At 39.4% G+C, this 18,781-nt stretch overlaps 1 long non-coding RNA gene across 1 annotated transcript; it reads left to right on the forward strand.

Annotated features, from left to right (window-relative positions):
* Positions 1-8: 8 nt before the first annotated feature.
* On the forward strand, positions 9-2,639 carry LOC144456163 (uncharacterized). The gene is made up of 2 exons (XR_013485075.1): positions 9-860; positions 2,097-2,639. It is a non-coding gene; the product is annotated as an uncharacterized LOC144456163 (long non-coding RNA).
* The last annotated feature ends 16,142 nt before the right edge of the window (positions 2,640-18,781 follow it).

The raw sequence follows: 18,781 nt of genomic DNA on the forward strand, positions 1-18,781 counted from the left end.
TTGTGGCAGGAGACAGTCTCTCTGAGAACATTCCAATTACTGCAGCCTTGCTCTCTGTGGAAGCGCATCTAGTCTCAGAATACTCAGTGGATGAAATACTTATAGGTGGAGACACCCACGCTCTGAGAAGACTCAGAGGAAAAGATACTTGTGGCAGGAGATAGTCTTTCGGGGAACATTCCAGTTACTGCAGCCTTGCTCTCTGTGGAAGCACATCTAGTCTCAGAATACTCAGTGGATGAAATACTTATAGGTGGAGACACCCACGCTCTGAGAAGACTCAGAGGAAAAGATACTTGTGGCAGGAGACAGTCTTTCGGGGAACATTCCAGTTACTACAGCCTTGCTCTCTGTGGAAGCACATCTAACATCAGAATACTCAGTGGATGAAATACTTATAGGTGGAGACACCCACGCTCTGAGAAGACTCAGAGGAAAAGATACTTGTGGCAGAAAACTCTTTGGGAACATTCCAGTGTAAGAAAGAAGCTGGGAAGCCTCTCTGGGCAAAGAAACCTGTCTGTAGGAGAAACTTAGGTGGGGACTGTAGTCCGCCCAGTGCAAGCTGAGACCCCACCTTTGTTTCTCTTAATAAAGATTGGTTTCTTTGCCCAGAGAGGCTGTCCAGTCTCTTTCTTACACTGGGTACTACAGGCTTCCTCTCTGGGGAAGCACATCTAGCATCAGAACACTCAGCAGACAAGACATTTGGGGCTGAAGACACTCTCTGAGAACATTCTAGTTACTATAGGTTTGCTTTCTGGGGACACACATCTACCATCAAAATACTCAGAGGAAAAGACCAGAGCTGAAGAGAAAATATGACTTTGAAATACAAGATTCTAAAGAAACATTAAAAGGTAAATATGAAAAAGAATTCGTAAGCAACTCAATGAGGTTAAATTGTGCACTTTCCTATAAGGAAAGAGGATACGCATATCTTCTAAGAATGCGATCAGTATTAGAGCAGGTGGAGGGATTCTACATAGAAAGAAGTTTTGGGAGTGAGCCCCTTAGGTTGGGATGATGGAAGATAAATGGATAGGTAAGAAATATGTATGCCCTGGGAGAAGGCAGAAAAGAGAGAAAGAATGGGGGAAATAATCTCACAGAAAATAGGTGTGCAAGAAAGAACTTTTACCCTGGAGTGGAAAATGGTTGGGAGGGGGTAGCCAATGCTTGAATGTCAGTCGCATCTAAATTGCTTTAACAGGGGGAAATATCTATATCTATATTTGTGTTTGTCCCTATATATACTCATTCAATTGGTTATAAAAATCTATGTTACCCTAGAGGTAAGTAAAGAGAATGGGAAAAGAGAAAGAAAGAGTGGTGATAACAGGGTGGGGTGATAAATAAATAGAGCTGTCCTATGCAAAAGAGATATTAGAGAACAGACAGGATAAAAAGAAAGAGAGAAGGAGAGACAGAAGATGATAGGATGGAGGTAAATGCATAGTTAGTAATCTTAACTGTGTGAATGGGATGAATTCACGTATAAAATGGAATGGGGTAGCAAAATGGATTAGAAACCAGCATCCAAAAATACGTTTGTTTGTTTCTTTGTTTTACAAGAAACTCACTTGAAACAAAGAGAGAACTACAGAGTGAAAAAGGGGGGTTGGAGCAGAAACTCTAATACTTCAACTAAAGTGAAAAATGGAGGGATAGTAATCATTATCTCAGACAAAGCAAAAGCAAAAATAGCCCTATTAAAAAGGTTAAGCAGGGAAACTGCCTCTTGTTCAAAGGAACGACAGGCAGTGAAATAATATCACAAGTAAAGATGTATTTTGGAAATGGCATAGGGTTCAAATTCTTAACGCAAATGAGAGCTAGAGAAACCCAATCATAAAATGAATAAGAAAGAAGTTAAGAAGAGTAATAGAATTTTAGAAAACTTAGATATGGAAGACCTCTGGAGAAAACTGAATGGGAATAGAAAGGGGTGCAGACAGATGGGGCTTTAGGTAAATTCACGTTATACAAATTGGAGTTTATGGAAGGAATTCTATAAGAAATCTGTATTCCAAGATAACACCTCCGTCAACTTTACCATACTATACTGGGATCTCTTTCTGCTCCTGCCCCTGAAGTTGGAACTCTGTAGCCTCCTAACACCACCAGCACCCCTTCCCAAAAGGAAAAACTAAAAAGTAACCTCCAACTGAAAGCAGAAGAACAGACCTGCAGAGAGATGGCCACCCCACCACGAGATTGGGAGCTGGCTTGAGACCTCCAGTGCTGAGAGAGCAGACCTTCATTTTAGTCTGCCCACCCTCTTAAGAGTTTGGTGCCTGTGTTTTGCTACTTTGTCCATCCAAAGGTTACTGTGTGTCTGTCCCTGGTCCCCTCCACATGTGGCCTGTCCTCTCCTGAATGTTTCCACGTGCGGCCCTCATGTATCTGCCTGCCGGGGTGTTCTTCCTTTCAGCTGCAGCTAGGCCCTCATGTGGCTGGCCCCACTAGCGATGTGTTCCTCTTCTTGCTCTTGCTTCTCTGTGTCCAGCCTCCACCTGTCCTTGAACCACATCCTTGTCCCTCCTTCAACGGGGTGCAGTCCCCTTCCTAACTCCCTTCTGCCCTTATCCACATCCATGGGGTAAATTCATATTACATAAAGGATCTGTGGAATGGTCTGCTTATTTTTTGTTATTAGTTAGTGCTTATTTAGTATTTACTTTTCCAAAATTACATGTAAAAACAGTTTTTAACATTCATTTTAAATTTTGAGTTCCAAATCCTCTCCCTTCCTGCCTCTCACCCCCCACCCATTGAGCAGGCAAGCTATTTGATATATTTAGAATGTTTAGTCATGCAAAACATATTTCTTTATTAGTCATGTTGTAAAAGAAAACATAGACCAAAAAAAAAACCCTCGAAAAGTAAAGTTAAAAAGTTGCTTTCATCTGTATTCAGACACCATCACTTCTTTCTGTGGGATGGCTAGCATTTTTCATCACAAGTCCTTCAGAGTGTGTGAATCTTTACATTTCTCAAAATAGCTAAGTCATTCACAGCTGATCATCTGATAATATTACTGTTAATGTGTACCAGATTTTCCTGATTCTACTTAGTTCACTTTCCATTTCTTCTTGTAAATCTTCCTAGGATTTTCTGAGACCATCCTGATTATTATTTCTTATAGAGTTATAGCATTCCATCACAATTATATACCACATCTTATTCAACCATTCCCCGGTTGATGCACATCCCATTATTTTCCAGTTCTTTGCCACAAGAAAAAAAGCTGCTATAGTTTTCCACGCATAGGTCTGTTTCCTTTTTTTTTTTAATTTCTCTTAGGGTCCAGACCTACTAGTTGTATTGTTAGGTCAAAGGGTATGCATAGCTCCAAATTGCTCTACAGAATGGTTGATTCCATTCAGAACTCCACCAATAGTGCATTAATGTCTCATTTTTCCCACATCCACTCCAGCATTTGTCATTTTCCTTTTATATCCTGTTAGCCAATGCCTGTGACATAGTACCTCAGAATTGTTTTAATTTTCATTTCTCTAATCCACAGTGATGTATAACTTTTTCATATGCCTATAGATAGCTTTGATTACTTCATCTGAAAACTGAGTGGTTATGTCTTTTGATCATTCATCTGGTGGGGAATGGCTCTTCTTTCTACAAATTTAAGTCATTCCCAGTATATTTGAGAAATGAGGCCTCTATCAGAGGAATTTGGCTTCAAGAATTTTTTTTTACCAGTTTTGATAGCTAACTATTTCTCTCCATCGTGTTTCCCACCTTGTTTATTCTATTCTCTTTCTCCTTTCACCATGTTCCTCCTTAAAAAGTGTTTTGTTTTTGACAACCAACTTGCCCAATCTGTCCCCCCTTCTATTACCCCCCCCTTCTCTTCTGCCTTTCCCATCCAACATTTCTGTAGGGTAAGATTTCTGGACCCATTGTGTATGTGTGCATGTGTTATTCACTCTTTGAGTGAATTCTGATGAGAGTAAGGTAAAAGTGTTCCCCAACCACTTCCTCTCTCTTTTCCTCCACTGTAAAAGCTCTTTCTTGCCTATTTATGTCAGATAATTTACCCCACTCTATCTCTTCCTTTCCGTTTTTCTCAGGGCACGCTGCCTGGCAGAGAGAAGACAGTATAAATGTTAACTATTACTTTTATCTTGTTAATTAGATGTGACCAGTATACAATGTCAAAGTTGATGAAATGCCCGATTTTCTGCGTATGGTAATTTTAAAATGCATTCAATAGGATTGAAGTGACCTGATTGGTAACAGGTTTGTTTCAAGTTTCAAAAACATAGTAATGTTTCAAATTGATAATATTTCCTATCAGGTATGTCAAGCAACTTCTTATAATTTGGATGTTATTAAAGTAACAACTGAAAGAAAGAAAAGTGGAAAAACTGTTTAAAACCACTTATGTTATTTTATCAGCCCTGCTAACCCTTTCTTTATAATGTTTTGTAACTGCCATTTGAAGAACTGGATATTTCCACCTTTGCCTCTAGTTAAGAGGTAAGTATACCTAAAACAATTTGGCTATCACTTATAAAGGTTGTAGATTGTTAACTAAGTTATTTGGAGTTATTGTTTTAATGTTAAAACCTAAAACTGGTCATTGATTACAGTGTGTGGAAAGGCAGGGATGAGGTAAAAGCCTTATCTGGATTGATTCTGCCCATTTAGAGCAGTCCTCCTTGGGGTATGAGGGTGTACAGCAGGGTTAGTCTATTCTGCCTTAGGGGGGTTAGTGGTGGTGTCAAAGAGCACAGCCTACAGCAGCTCTAATGGTAGATGGGTTGGGACCCCCTGACTCCCCTCCCTTAGTAAGACAGCCAAAGTTGCAACTGTTGTAGGGCTTTAAGAGGTGATCAGAAGCCCCATGTGCCAGTTACCATATACTGGAGTCCATAAAAATAAACAAACCACGTAGACTCTGGTAGATGCTGGTGCAGAATGCATGATGCTCTATGGGAACCCTGAAAGACATCCTGGCAAGTGGGTAGCCATAGAAGGATACAGGGGATATTCAGTCAGTGCAAAACAAACTAAATTCAGACAGAAAATAGTCACTTGCCCGAGTATGTGGAGGTCTGTAGGAAGAATATATCATGGGGTGGGTAGGCAGGGGCATCAGGATCAGCCCCTTCTCTGGGGTCCCTGACAATTCCCCTTATTTTGTAAACTTGCCAGGTTCCTGGAAATCATCTGTGTGAGCAAGGTGGGAAAAGCAAAGCCCTGGGAAAACAGCTTCTTTGGGTTATGGAGTTCCTAAACAATGAACTTGGCTTGCTGAGGATTTACAAGTTTATATATAATGTAGAAATGATTTCTAGTAATTGGTTTTTATACCAGGACAAATTTAAATTTGAGACAAGAAAATGAGTGAAAGATGTTAAGTAAAATCTCTTATGTATGTGAGTCTTGGTAAATGCTTGTTTCTCATTCCAGCTCCATGGTAGTAGAAATAATTGTATCTAGCCCTAAGCTGTGATTAGTGAAACTTGCCATTTGAGGTCAGAGCTCTTGGGACTGTAACTGATGTTATTTTGAGGTTTCGATTTAGATATAGTTGTCTGATGAATCGTTCAGTCAGTAATCCACCATTTGAGAGAAATGCCACAAGCTACTCAGGGAATGTAATCTTGACCTGGTAGAGATCTGTGTCTGGGAAAAAGTCGAGAGGACAACCTTGGCAGCAATCTAAGGTGGGATCCTCCTGGCTCAGTTTCCTCCTTGTGTTCCTTTCAACAGGAATGTTTCCCACCTGGCTATTCCTACATCTGGTGGTGAGGTATAATTATTACTCCGTGGTTGGTTGTTAAACTGTGACTCTTCTCTGAAATCAAACAAAGCTAAGGATGCTTTATCCTGTGATATATGTGTCCTTAGGCTTAAGCCTTGAAGGACTAGTTTGTTGCTGTTGTAATCATATCCCGGCTTTTTCCTTTTGTATCAAATTCCTATAGTCAGAGCAGTGGTCAGTAAAAGATATAAGCACAGTCCAAGTAGGTGAGATCTTATTGTTTTCAATCTGAATGTGTAGTCATTCCATATCCCAAGCTAATAGGGAAATTAGTACTCAGGCTTGTCACCTGCATGTCTCCATAGTCATATGAAAGACGAAGTCCCTAAAATAGCTTATCATGTCTGAATAACATGGGAATAATAAGGCACAGACAAAAAAAAAAGTCTGACAGAAAGATTTGAATTTATTAACTTGTGTGAAGATCAGAAACATCTTCATTTTGGTTTGGGGAAGAGAATTTCAGTGCAATCAATTTTCTTTAAGAGAGGTTGCACCCTTTTTTGTGTTACGTTAGTGGAAAAGTCAATTTCATTGAAGTTAGTATTAATGTGGTAGAAGCACATTTTATTATAAACCATTTATTGATATGTACTATTTTGGAATTCATTATTTAAGTATTCTCCCAAGTCTTTAATTTTAGTTGGAGTAAAGTCAGCTTCTTACGAGTAAATTCAATTGTGTAACTATTGAATACAGGGGCAAAAAGCCTTCAAGAATGTTGTTACTTATATTTTCACAAATAGGATTGAATCCTCAGTAGCATCTGATCCTCCCAAACAAGTTGGAATCAGAGTGAAAACTTTTGAGAAAGTAACAAGATCAGACAATCTCATATGTGAAATATAAATGATTCTAATGGGGTATGTAAAAACCTAAATTTTCTGAAGCTTCAAGCAAACTCTGGGTTCTTAGTTTGATGCTCCATTGTTAAGAGCAGAACTTAAGGATTTCAACTAGTTTTTACAATATGAACTAGTTATTGGAGAAGTAAAATTTGAGAGGCTATACTATCTTGTATTGAGACCTGTTCTGTAAAAGATTTTAGCAGGAGCTTCTAAGGAGTCTCTACAAGTCACTTGGAACCAGAAAAACAATTCCACTGAAGAGCTGCCCCTGAGCACAAGATATTTTCCGGACTGCCCCAAGAAAAGATGTTCCAGAGAGTAGACAACTACATAGGACGTCTGGATTCCAAGACAAAATTTGTTAATCAAATGGATGTTGGGGGTGGGTTGGTGTTCATCATTGTACACACCTCCCCTTGAGAAAAAGGGGTAGAATCAAATTGTTCTGATCCCATTTTGTAATTAATTCAGTTGTCTGTCACTCCCGCTCTTTTGTAAAACTGCCCAAGCTATGTTTTTTGTCTCTGAACTTAGTTCAGAAACTCAGCTGTCCCATTAATCCCCAAATGCCATTGGTTCTTCCTTCACCTCGCCAGGGGTGGGATGGAATAAAATTGTAACAATTGTGGTAATTTTCTCATTGGTCAGGTTATTTTCCTATCTGTGCTTATATTGCTTGTGTGGTTTATGCTTACAAATAGGACCATCCCCAAAAGGCCCTAAATACCCTAGTATAGAGCCACCCCAGGGACCTTGTGGAATACATTCAGAAAGCATGAGAAGGTGAGGCTAGTGACTAAACAGCCATCCCTCACTTAAATCCAATTCACTTGCATGTCATGGCATGACCTCCTGATATCATAGTCTTCTTAGAGAAAGAAGGACAAGTAATGACAACAAATACTTTTCATATTAGTCATTTTGTGGAAGAAAATTCAAACCCCAACCAACCCAAATGAAAATGAAACATGGTATGCTTTAGTCTGTGTTCAGATGCCATCAGTGCATTCTCTGGAGGCAATTTGCGTTTTCCATCATGAATCCTTTGGAATACTCTTGGAGCATTGTATTGCTGAGAATAGCTAAATCATTCACAGCTGTTCATCATAGGATATTGCTGTTTCCGTGTACAAAGTTCTGGTTCTGCTCGATATCCTTTGCATTATGAGTTCATTTCAGTCTTTCCAGGCTTTTCTGAAATCACACTGCTTGTCATTTCTTACAGTAATATTCCATTACAATCATATACCACAACTTGTTCAACCACTCTCCAATTGATGGGTATAAATTTCCACTTCTTATCTACCATAAAAAGAGTTGCTATAAATATTTTTGTACATATATGTCCTTTTCTTTTTTGATTGATTTCTTTGGGGTATAGACCTAGTAGTGGTATTGCTGGTTCATAGGGTATGGATAGTTTTCTAGCGCTTTGATCTTACTTTCAAGTTTCTCTCCAGAATAATTGGATGAGTTCACCACTCCATCATTCATGCATTAGTGTCCCAGTTTTCCCATATCCCTTCCAACATTATTTTCATCTTCTGTCATATTAGCCAACCTGATAGGTATGATTTGGTACCTCAGAGTTATTTTAATTTGCATTTCTCTAATTGATAGTGATTTAAAACATTTTTCCTATAACTATAGATAGCTTTGACTTCTTCCTTTGAAAACTACTTGTTTATGTTTTTGATTATTTATCAATTGGGGAATGATTTGTATTCTTATAAATTTGACTCAGTTCTCTTTATGTTTGAGAAATAAGGCCTTTAAGAGACACTTTTCATTATATCTTGGGAGGCACACCTGTCACTGGTGATGCTGCTGCTTCTGGTGGTGGTCTAGCAGCTTTGCCTTCCTAGGATACAGATTGGGCCGAGACCCACTTAGAATACACAGCAGTCAGCAGCATTATTCAGCAACTTAGGATAGGTAAATGAAACTTGTCACAGGAGAGGGAGAAAGAAAGGCAGGAAGAATCTTTCAAGGGAGAAAAGGGATGGATTTGGAATTCAGCTGGCAGGACTTACTGTAGGACAACTCCCCCTCTCTAAGGGCAAGAGAAAACAGGAAGCAAATCAATAGTTTTATATTGGGAAGGAAGTCTCTTTATACAAAACTCCACAGTCACTTCTCCAAGGACAACCAATAGCTGTTACAGCAATGGATGAAACCATCGGCTTTACTGTGTCCTTGCATAGGATTTTTTTTTATTTCTCCTTCTGTAGGGGTTTGGGAATCTTCCAATATTAGACAATCATTTGTTTGGGAGATGGGCCCATTAAGATACTAAAAAGAATTGTATTTCCTACATTCCCAGTAGAGGACTTTTACCTACTCTGTGAGTTTTACCTACTCATGCTGAAAACATGGCAAATGTAAGGTAGGCCTTATTTTTGCCCATGGAAAATGCATAAAGGATTAAGGATAAAGCACTGTACCTGGCACACAACAGGCTCTTAATAAATGCTTATTTGCGTCATGATCTGAAAAGGATGCTTTTAATATTTCTGCCTTTTTTGCATTGGATTATGAGGTTTTTATGCCCTCTTTATGTGGTTAATTTTTGTCTATGTGCCATGTACTCCTGGGAAAAAAAGTATATTCCTTTCTATCCCCATTCAGTTTTCTCCAGAAGGCTATCAATACCTAACATTTCTAATATCCTATTCCCCTCCTTAACTTCTTTCTTGTTTATTTTGTGGTTAGATTGATCTAGTTCAGAGAGGGGGAGGTTGAGCTCCCCCACTAGTATAGTTTTTCTGTCTATTTCTTCCTGTAACTCCCTGAACTTCTCTAAGAATCTGGACTCTATACCATTTGGTGTATGTATGTTTAGTAATGGTATTTCTTCATATGTAATAAAGGGCCATGGAAAGACAGACTAAAAATAATTGGAAACTAAATAATCTAATCCTAAAAAATGATTGGGTCAAACAACAAATCATAGAAACTATCAATAACTTCATTCAAGTGAATGACAATAATGAGACAACATACCAAAACTTATGGGATGAAGCGAAAGCAGCTCTTAGGGGAAGTTTTACATCTCAAAATGCTCATATAAATAAAATAGAAAAAGAGGAGATCAATGAATTGGGCATACAACTAAAAAAACTAGAAAAAGAACAAATTAAAAATCCTCAATAAAACACCAAATTAGAAATATTGGAAACCAAAGGAAAAATTAATAAAATTGAAATTAGGAAAACTATTGAACTAATAGATAAAACTAAGAGCTGGTTTTTATGGAAAAAAAATTGATAAACCTTTGGATAATTTAATTTAAAAAAGAAAGAAGAAAAGCAAATTACCAGTATCAAGAATGAAAAGGGTGAATCCACAACCAAGGAAGAGGAAACTAAAACAATAATTGGGAACTATTTTGTCCAACTGTTTGCCAATAAATTTGACAATCTTAGTAAAAATGGATATATATTTCCAAAATATAAATTGCCCAGATTTAACAGAAGAGATAGTAAAATACTTAGATGACTCCATCAAAGAAAAAGAAATTGAACAAGCCATTGATGAACTCCCTAGGAAAAAATCGCCGGGTCTAGACGGATTTACAAGCAAATTCTATCAACCATTTAAAGAACAATTAATTCCAATACTATATAGATGATTCAGGAACATAGTCAAAGAAGGAATCTTATGAAATTCTTTTTATGATAAAAATACGGTGCTGGTACCTAAACTGGGAAGAGTCAAAATGGAGAAAGAAAATTATAGACCAATTTCTCTACTGAATATGGAGCAAAAAATTTAAATAAAACATTAGAAAATAGATTACAGCAACTTGTCACAAAAATAAAACACTATGACCAGGTAGGATTTCTACCAGGAATGCAGGGCTGGTTCAGTATTAGGAAAACTATCAGCATAATTGATCATATCAACAACAAAACCAATAGAAACCACATGATTATCTCAATAGATGCAGAAAAAGCTTTTGACAAAATACAACACCCATTCCTATGAAAAACACTGGAGAGCACAGGAATAAATGGAGTCTTCCTTAAAATAATAAATAGCATCTACCTAAAACCTTCAGCAAGCATCCTATGTAATGGGGACAAGCTAGAAGCATTTCCAATAAGATCAGGGGTGAAACAAAGATGTCCATTGTCACCACTGTTGTTCAATATCGCACTGCAAACATTAGTTTTAGTGATAAGAGAAGAAAAAGAAATTGAAGGTATTAGAACAGGCAAAGAAGAAACATAGCCATCACTCTTTGCAGAAGATACGATGACATACTTAGAGAATCCTAGAGAATCAAGTAAAAAACTACTTCAAATAATAAACAACTTTAGCAAAGTTGCGGGATATAAAATAAAACCACATGACTCATCGACATTTCTATATACTACCAACAAAACCCACAACAAGAGATAGAAAGAGAATTTCTCACTTAAAGTTACTGTAGACATTATAAAATATTTGGGAGCCTACCTGCCGAAACAAACCCAGGAATTACATGAACACAGTTACAAAACACTTTTCACACAAATAAAGTCAGGTCTAAATAATTGGAAAAACATCAGTTGCTCATGGGTAGGCCGAACTAATCTAATAAAAATGACAATTCTGCCTAAGCTAATTTACTTATTCAGTGCCATACCAATTAAACTACCAAAACGTTATTTTATAGAGTTAGAAAAAATAAGAAGAAGATTCATTTGGAATACCAAAAGGTCCAGAATATCAAGGGAACTAATGAAAAGAAATGCAGGGGAAGGTGGCCTAGCAATTCCAGATCTTAAATTGTATCATGAAGCAGCAATCATGAAAAACTGCTTGGTACTGGCTAAGAAACAGAGTGGTGAATCAGTGGAATAGGTTAAGTATGCAAGACACAGTAGTCAATGACTATAGTAATCTATTATTTGATAAACCTAAAGACCCCAGCTTCCGGGATTAGAACCCACTCTTTGACAAAAACTGCTGGGAAAACTGGAAAACAGCATGGCAGAAACTAGGAGTGGCTCAAAATCTCACACTATATCCCAAAATAAAGTCAAAATGGGTTCATGATCTAGATATAAAGGCTGATACTCCCAGCAAAGTGGGAGAACAAGGAATAGTTTACCTATCAGATTTATGGAGAAGAGGAGACTTCATGACCAAACAGGAGAAAGAGAACATTACGAAAAGCAAAATGGATAACTTTGATTACATTAAATTGAAAAGTTTTTGCACAAACAAACCCATGCAACCAAGATTAGAAGGAAAGTAGAAAATTGGGAAAGATTTTTTGTAACCAGTGTCTCTGATAAGGGCCTGATTTCTAAAATACATAGAGAATTAAGTCAAATTTATAAGAATACAAGTCATTCCCCAATTGATAAATGGTCAAAGAATATGAACAGGCAGTTCTCAGATGAAGAAATTAAAGCCATCTATAGTCATACAAAAAATGCTCTAAATCACTATTAATTAGAGAAATGCAAATCAAAACAACTCTGAGGTGCTACATGACACCTACCAGATTGGCCAACATGACAAAACAGGAAAATGATAAATGTGGGAGAAGATGTGGGAAAATTGGAAGACTAATGCATTGTTGGTGGAGTTGTGAAATGATCCAACCATTCTGGAGAACAATTTGGAACTATGTCCAAAGGGCTATAAAAATGTGCATACCCTTTGACCCAGCAATAGCACTTCTAGGGCTATATCCCAGAGAGATCATACAAATGGGAATAGGACCCACATTTACAAAAAATTTATAGCAGCTCTTTGTGTGGTGGCAAAGAATTGGAAATTGAGAGGATGCCCATCAAGTGGGGAGTGGCTGTCCAAGTTGTGGTATATGAATGTAATAGAACATTATTGTGCTGTAAGAAATGATGAACAGGCTGACTTCAGAAAAACCTGGAAAGACTTGTATGGTCTGATGCTGAGTGAAGTGAGCAGAAACAGGAGAACATTGTCCACAAGAACAGCCATGTTGTGAGATGACTAATATTGATAAACTTAACCCTTCTCAGCAATACAAGGATCTAAGACATCTCTAAAGGCCTCATGATGGAAAATTCTATCCAGAAAGAAGAAAGAACTATGGAGTTTGAATGCAGATCAAAACATACTCTTCCCTATTTTTTTCTTCCTCTTTTAGGTGGTTCTCCCTATTGGTTCTAATTCTTCCTTACAACATCACTAATGTGAAAATATGTTTAATAGGAATGTATATGTATAGCCTATATCAGATTGCATGCTGTCTTAGGGAGGGATGGGGAGAAAAATTTAAAACTGAAAAGCTTATGGAAGTGATTGTTGATAATTCAAAATAAATTAACAAAAAAATGCTTGTTTGATGGACTGAGCACATAAAGAGTTAAAACAGCTCTTCTTTCCTCTTCAGTGGTTTCTACCTCGCCAAAGACTAACCTGGCCTGAAGATCTTCCAACTATCAAAGAGAAATCCTTTGGAGGTCAAGAATATGGTCCTCTCTCCCGGTGGGCTCTGCTTTTTCAGGAACCTATATTGCCTAACTGATGGTAGCTGCTCCTTCCCCACTCCAGCTCCAAATAATCTTTGTATTACCTGCTTCTCAGGGCTGGAGTGAGAACAGTGCATTGTTATGCTGAAACCCTAGGGAGAGGAAAGCTATTACTCACCTTATTCTCCTTAAAGCCTCTCTATTAGCATGCTCATTCTTAGAGATGGATAAATGATAAGACTCGGGCCTAGAAAGGTATTGCGATATCCTTCCACACTCCCTACTCAGAAGTTCCAATAAATATTGTTATTCACCCTATTCCTATCCCTCCTGACTCCTCTACTTTACTTCTACCTGCTATCTCGCTCCGCTATTCTTCAACCTATCCCCCCTCCAAGAATTCTTCCCTTATCTCCTTATCATCTCCCCTCTTCTATCCCTTACCCTCATTCCTTTCTGAATTTAGAAGACTTTATACATACATACATATACATACATACATACATACATATACATACATATATATATATATACATATATATGTATGTATGTATATATATGTACATAATTCCCTCTTTAACTCTTTCCCAAAGAGAGTAGGGTTCCAGAAGTACCCACCCTCCTCCCCATCTAATTCTTCTGCATCAGTTCTTCCTCTCCCAAGTGAGGACTATTAAAAAATGGTGGTAAACAATTCAGAAAGTGTCCGGAGATAATGAGATATCAAAGATTAAGTGGCAATGTGTTGGAGAAGACAGGATGGAAAGTGATCAAGATCTCATATAGAGAGGTTTACTTTGGCAAAGACAAGGTCACCTCTAGATAATGGGGAAGATGTGTCACAAATGTGACATGAGGGGAAGAGGAGAAGAAGGAGCCACTACCTGACTGCAGTGAGGATCTAGTTGAGATTATGTAATATAAATTGATTGTGGACTCAGACTATCAGTCAGTCGGTAATCAAGGATTTATTAAACTCTTACTATATGCCAGGCATTGTGCTAAGCCCTGAGGATACAAAGAAAGGCAAAAGACAGTTCTTGCCCTCAAGGAGCACACAATCTAATGGGAAATACAATGTGCCAATAACTCAGTACCACTAAGCTAAATATAGGATAAGTAGGAAATAATTAATAAAGGGAAATTATTAGAATTAGGAACAATTGGGAAAGGCTTCCTATAGAAGGTAAGATTTTAGCTAGGACTTGAAGGAAAGCAGGGAGGTGAGATGGAGACAAGGAGGGAGAACATTCCACACATGAGGGACAGCCAGAAAACAATGCTTGAAGGTAGGAGTTGGAGTGTTTTGTTCCTAGAGCAGCTAGGAGACAAGAATCACCAGATCAAAGAGTACACCAGTTTGTCTTGACACCCTACTATCTCTTGACACCTTCTGTGTTATCTACAAGCATACCCTTGTCACCCTCATTTTTTAATACTTCTCAGTTGAGAGAGGAAGAACTGATACAGAGGAATTAGACGGGAGAGGAGGGTGGGTAGTTCTGAAACCCTACTCTCATTGAGAATAGCTTAAAGAGGGAAATATATATATATGAATACACATATACATATATATGTATGTATGTATGAGTATGAAAGACTTCTAAATTCACTAAATTAAGAAAAAATAAGAGGGTAAGGTGATTAGGTGGAGGAAGAGAATAAGAGAGGGATTCTTGAAGGGGGGATAGGTTGAGAAATAGTAGGGCAAGGTAGCAGATAGAAGTAAAGTAGAGGAGGGTTAATAATAGGGTGAGAAACAGTACTTATTGGAGCTTCTGAGTAGGAAATGTGGAAAGATATCTCAATACCTTTCTGGGCCCAAGTCCTATCATTCATCCATTTCCCAAATGAGCATGCTAATATAGAGGCTTAAGGAGAATAAGATGAGTAATAGCTCTCCTCTCCCTAGGTTTCCAGCTTTACAAAGCACTGTTCTCACTCCAGCCCTGTGAAGCAGGCAGTACAAGGATTATCGGGATTTGGAGGGGGGAAGGAGCAGCTACCATCAGTTAGGCAGTATAAGTTCCTGAAAAAGCAGAGCCCACCGGGAGAGAGGACTATATTCTTGACCTCCAAAGGATCTCTTTGATAGTCTGAAGATCTTCAGGCTAGCTTAGTCCCTGGGGAGGTAGAAACCAATGAAGAAGAAAGAAGAAGTGTTTTAACTCTTTATGTGCTCAGTCCATCAAACAAGCATTTATTAAGAGCCGGCTGTGTGCCAGGTACTGTGCATCATCCTTTGTCCTTTATGCGTTCAGGCAAAAATAAGGCCTACCTTATATTTGCCATGTTTTCAGCATGATTACTCACAAAGTAGCTTAAAGTCCTCTACTGGGAATGTAGGAAATACAGTTCTTTTTAGCATTGAAATAGGCCCATCCCTCAAACACCTGGTGACCTAATGTTAGAAGATTCCCCAATTCCTATTGAAGGAGAAATAAAAGAAATCATCCTATGCAAGCACACAGTAAAGCCGATGGTTTCATCCATTGCTTTAACACCTATTGGTTGTCCTTGGACAAGTGACCCTGCCGTTTTGTCTACATAGACTTCCTTCCCAAGTATATAAGTATTGATTCACTTCCTGTTGTCTGTTTCCCTTGAGGAGGGGGACTCGTCCTACAGCAAGTCCTGCCAGCTGTAACATGGGCTTAAATTCAATGAAAATATGTTTTGAAGTGAGTCAGAAGTTTCGACATGAGACGGCAAAATAAAGTGTAAGATCTGCATTGGCCACAAGACAGGGATCTCCATGGTATAATAATATGTTCCTCTCTCATTACAATGCAAAGTTCCATCTGTCCACAAGATCATACCCCAAAAAGTTGCTAAATTCTACAATATCAGGTTTCACCATGTGATGTCACCAAAGACCATCCTATGATATTCTTCAATCATATCAATATGACCACCAGATGTCATGAAAAGCCGTGACATCATCTTTAATGGCACTAAATGGGTCAAAAGCATTTATTAAAAGCCTACTATGTGCCACACTCTGCTCTGGGTGCTAGGAGTCCAAAGATAAACATGAAACAGTCCCTGCCCTCAGGGAAAAGTACGTCCAGTGATGGAGACCAACTATGACTACTACAAAACTCCATATGTCTGGCCTGTAAAAAAAGGGAGAAGACACGTCTCACCATTTTATTTCCAGAGGTGCGAGGTCCACAGGGTCAGCAGCACGAATTTACTTTCAGATATTATCAGTGTATTGATTCCTTTTGCAGAATTTTTTTTTATTCTTTTTTTCTGTTCGATGGCTCTCTGAATACTTTTGTAGTTCAATTTCATTCATGGCAGACTCTTTGTGCTCTTATCTGGGGTTTTCGTGGCAGAGTGGTTTGCCATTTCCTTCTCCAGCACTACTAACAGATAAGGAAACTGAGGCAAACAGGGTTATGTGACTGGTTGAGGTCACATACCTGGTGAATGTCTAAGGCCAGATTTGAACTCAGGTCTAGCTGACTCTGGGCCGACACCTCTATCCACTGAGCCACCTAGCTGCCCTGATCTCTGTACAGTAAAGCTTTAGAGACATATTGGTCAAGGCTCTTAGAGTGAATGACAGGGGGCCAGAGGGCTCAGCTCTGATGGGGGCCCTTCCTTCCTGCAGCTCTGACTGATAACTTCTTTGCCACTTTCTCATCTAGGCCTCTGTGGCTCTTGTGTACTAAATTTGCTGACTCAATTTCCTCATCTGCAGAATGGGAATGAATCTGGAATTTCTTACCTAACAGAGCTTTTTTTTTTTTTAAAGGAAAGTGTTTTATCCATCTCTGAGTTGTACAGAAATGTGAGCTGTTGTATCATTCTTATTGTCGTAAGGGATCTCTGTCCTGGGAGGAGGAGAGAAAGGAGAAGGAGGCAACTAAGAGGAAGTCTGTGCCAGAACCAGGAATGGCTGAAAAGAGAGTAGCCCAAGAGCAACAAATACCAGGGAACATTAAGCATGAGGGGAGCCTGAGCCCTGGGAAGGATAGCTTTCCCAGTGAGGTGGGAAAGGAAGCTGGGAGTCTTGGCCAGCCAGAGAGGGGCAGGGTCAGGTCGTGATGGGGTGTTTGGGTGCTGTACTTGGACCCTAATTTCTCCCTAGTTTCACAAACAATGTCTCAGACAATCACTCCCCAGCCCAAGGACACTGTGCCTAGCAATTACTCATGTGTGGGCCCCAGCAAGACCCCTGTCTCTCTTCCTGGTGCAGCTACACAAAACTGAGTGAGAGAGTGCTGGGCTGCTCTGGCCCCAGACCTCAGAATATGCCTCTGAAATCTCCCAATTCCTTAGTAAGTTCCTGTCTTGTGAGAAAGCTTTCCATTGTTTCAGGGCCTTCTCTCATCAAGACACAGGGAGAGGGGTGCCTTGTCCAGCCCAAGGAGTTTTGTCCTTGGCTGGCCCAAGGACTCTTCCTCCTGCCGGACTCCCAAGGTCCATACCTCTGTCATCTCCCTCCCTGTCTGGTATACTCCCTACACTTTCCCATCCATAGCTCCCAAGGACACCTGGACCTTTAGATTACCTAATCAATATCCCTGGCATTCTTCTCCCATGCCCCTTTCCATATAAACCCTAACTCCATCATCATTCTCTTGTACATTTCTTAAGAATCCTTGCCCACTGAAAAGTGTACAATAAATCTTTTCCACCTTGACTTAAAGAACGCTTGAGTCTGTGAATTCATTCCAGACCAGTACTCCAGCCTTTGAGGGATCTCAACCTCTCAGACCACAACAGTGGGAATGGGAACAGGAGAGGTGAGAAGAGATATCACACACCACTCAAAGGAAGGGAGCCAGAGAATAAGCACATGGAGGACCCCTGCCCCAAGCAGAGGGGAGACATTGGTGCTGCCTCAAGGCCCCTGGAGACACAGAGCCTGCAGATACTAAACAAAGGATATCCCTCTGAGAAGAAAAAGTCTGAAAAGAGATCTGGCAAATGAGGAGATCATAAAGAGATGACTTAAATTGTGCTATGGATAACACAAAGCCCTCTTGGGAACAATCTCTGGTGCCCTGCACAAGGTCCCCTGTGGAGAAGGGATTGACAAGGACACTAGTGTATCTGCTCCTCCCCACAACCCCAAAGTGCCAAAGGACACAGCTCATAGGAGCCTGGAGTCTTAGGCTTGGAAAGGACTGAGAGTTAACCTCTCATTTCCAACCTGAGATACAGTGGAATGAGGCCTTCCATTCTCTGCTTGCAGTCCTTCAATAATGGGCAACTCACTACCTCCCACCTTTGGTCATTCCTTTGGAAATTTCAGTTTCTCATTATGTTAAGAAAAACCTACATCCCTGTAATTAATACATTAATCATTCAATCACAGAAGTATTTACTAAGCACCTACTATGTGCCAGCTTCTTTATTCTAGATCTCCATTCTGAAGCCCCACCAAAGTCTAATCCCTTTACCCTGTGACAGTCCTTCAGATACGTGAGGACAGCTACCATTGCCTCTGCTGTCTTCCCTTTTCAGAGTGAAATGCCACCCAGTTATAGTTTTGTGGAATTTAGAGTCGCCAGGGTCCAATCCCCTCTGCTTAAACTAGAGGAAACAGGCCTAGAGAGGGAGGTTCAGTGACTTTCCCAGGGTCTCATGGTCTGTAGGGAGTAGAGCTGAAATTCAAAAAGATGCTGATTCTACATTCAGGTCTCCTTCCATCACATGACAGATGAAAATCTGTT

The sequence above is a fragment of the Phascolarctos cinereus genome, unplaced genomic scaffold, assembly GCF_003287225.1.
Source record: "Phascolarctos cinereus isolate Bilbo 61053 unplaced genomic scaffold, phaCin_HiC Scaffold_370;HRSCAF=979, whole genome shotgun sequence".
In the NCBI taxonomy this organism is placed as follows: domain Eukaryota; kingdom Metazoa; phylum Chordata; class Mammalia; order Diprotodontia; family Phascolarctidae; genus Phascolarctos; species Phascolarctos cinereus.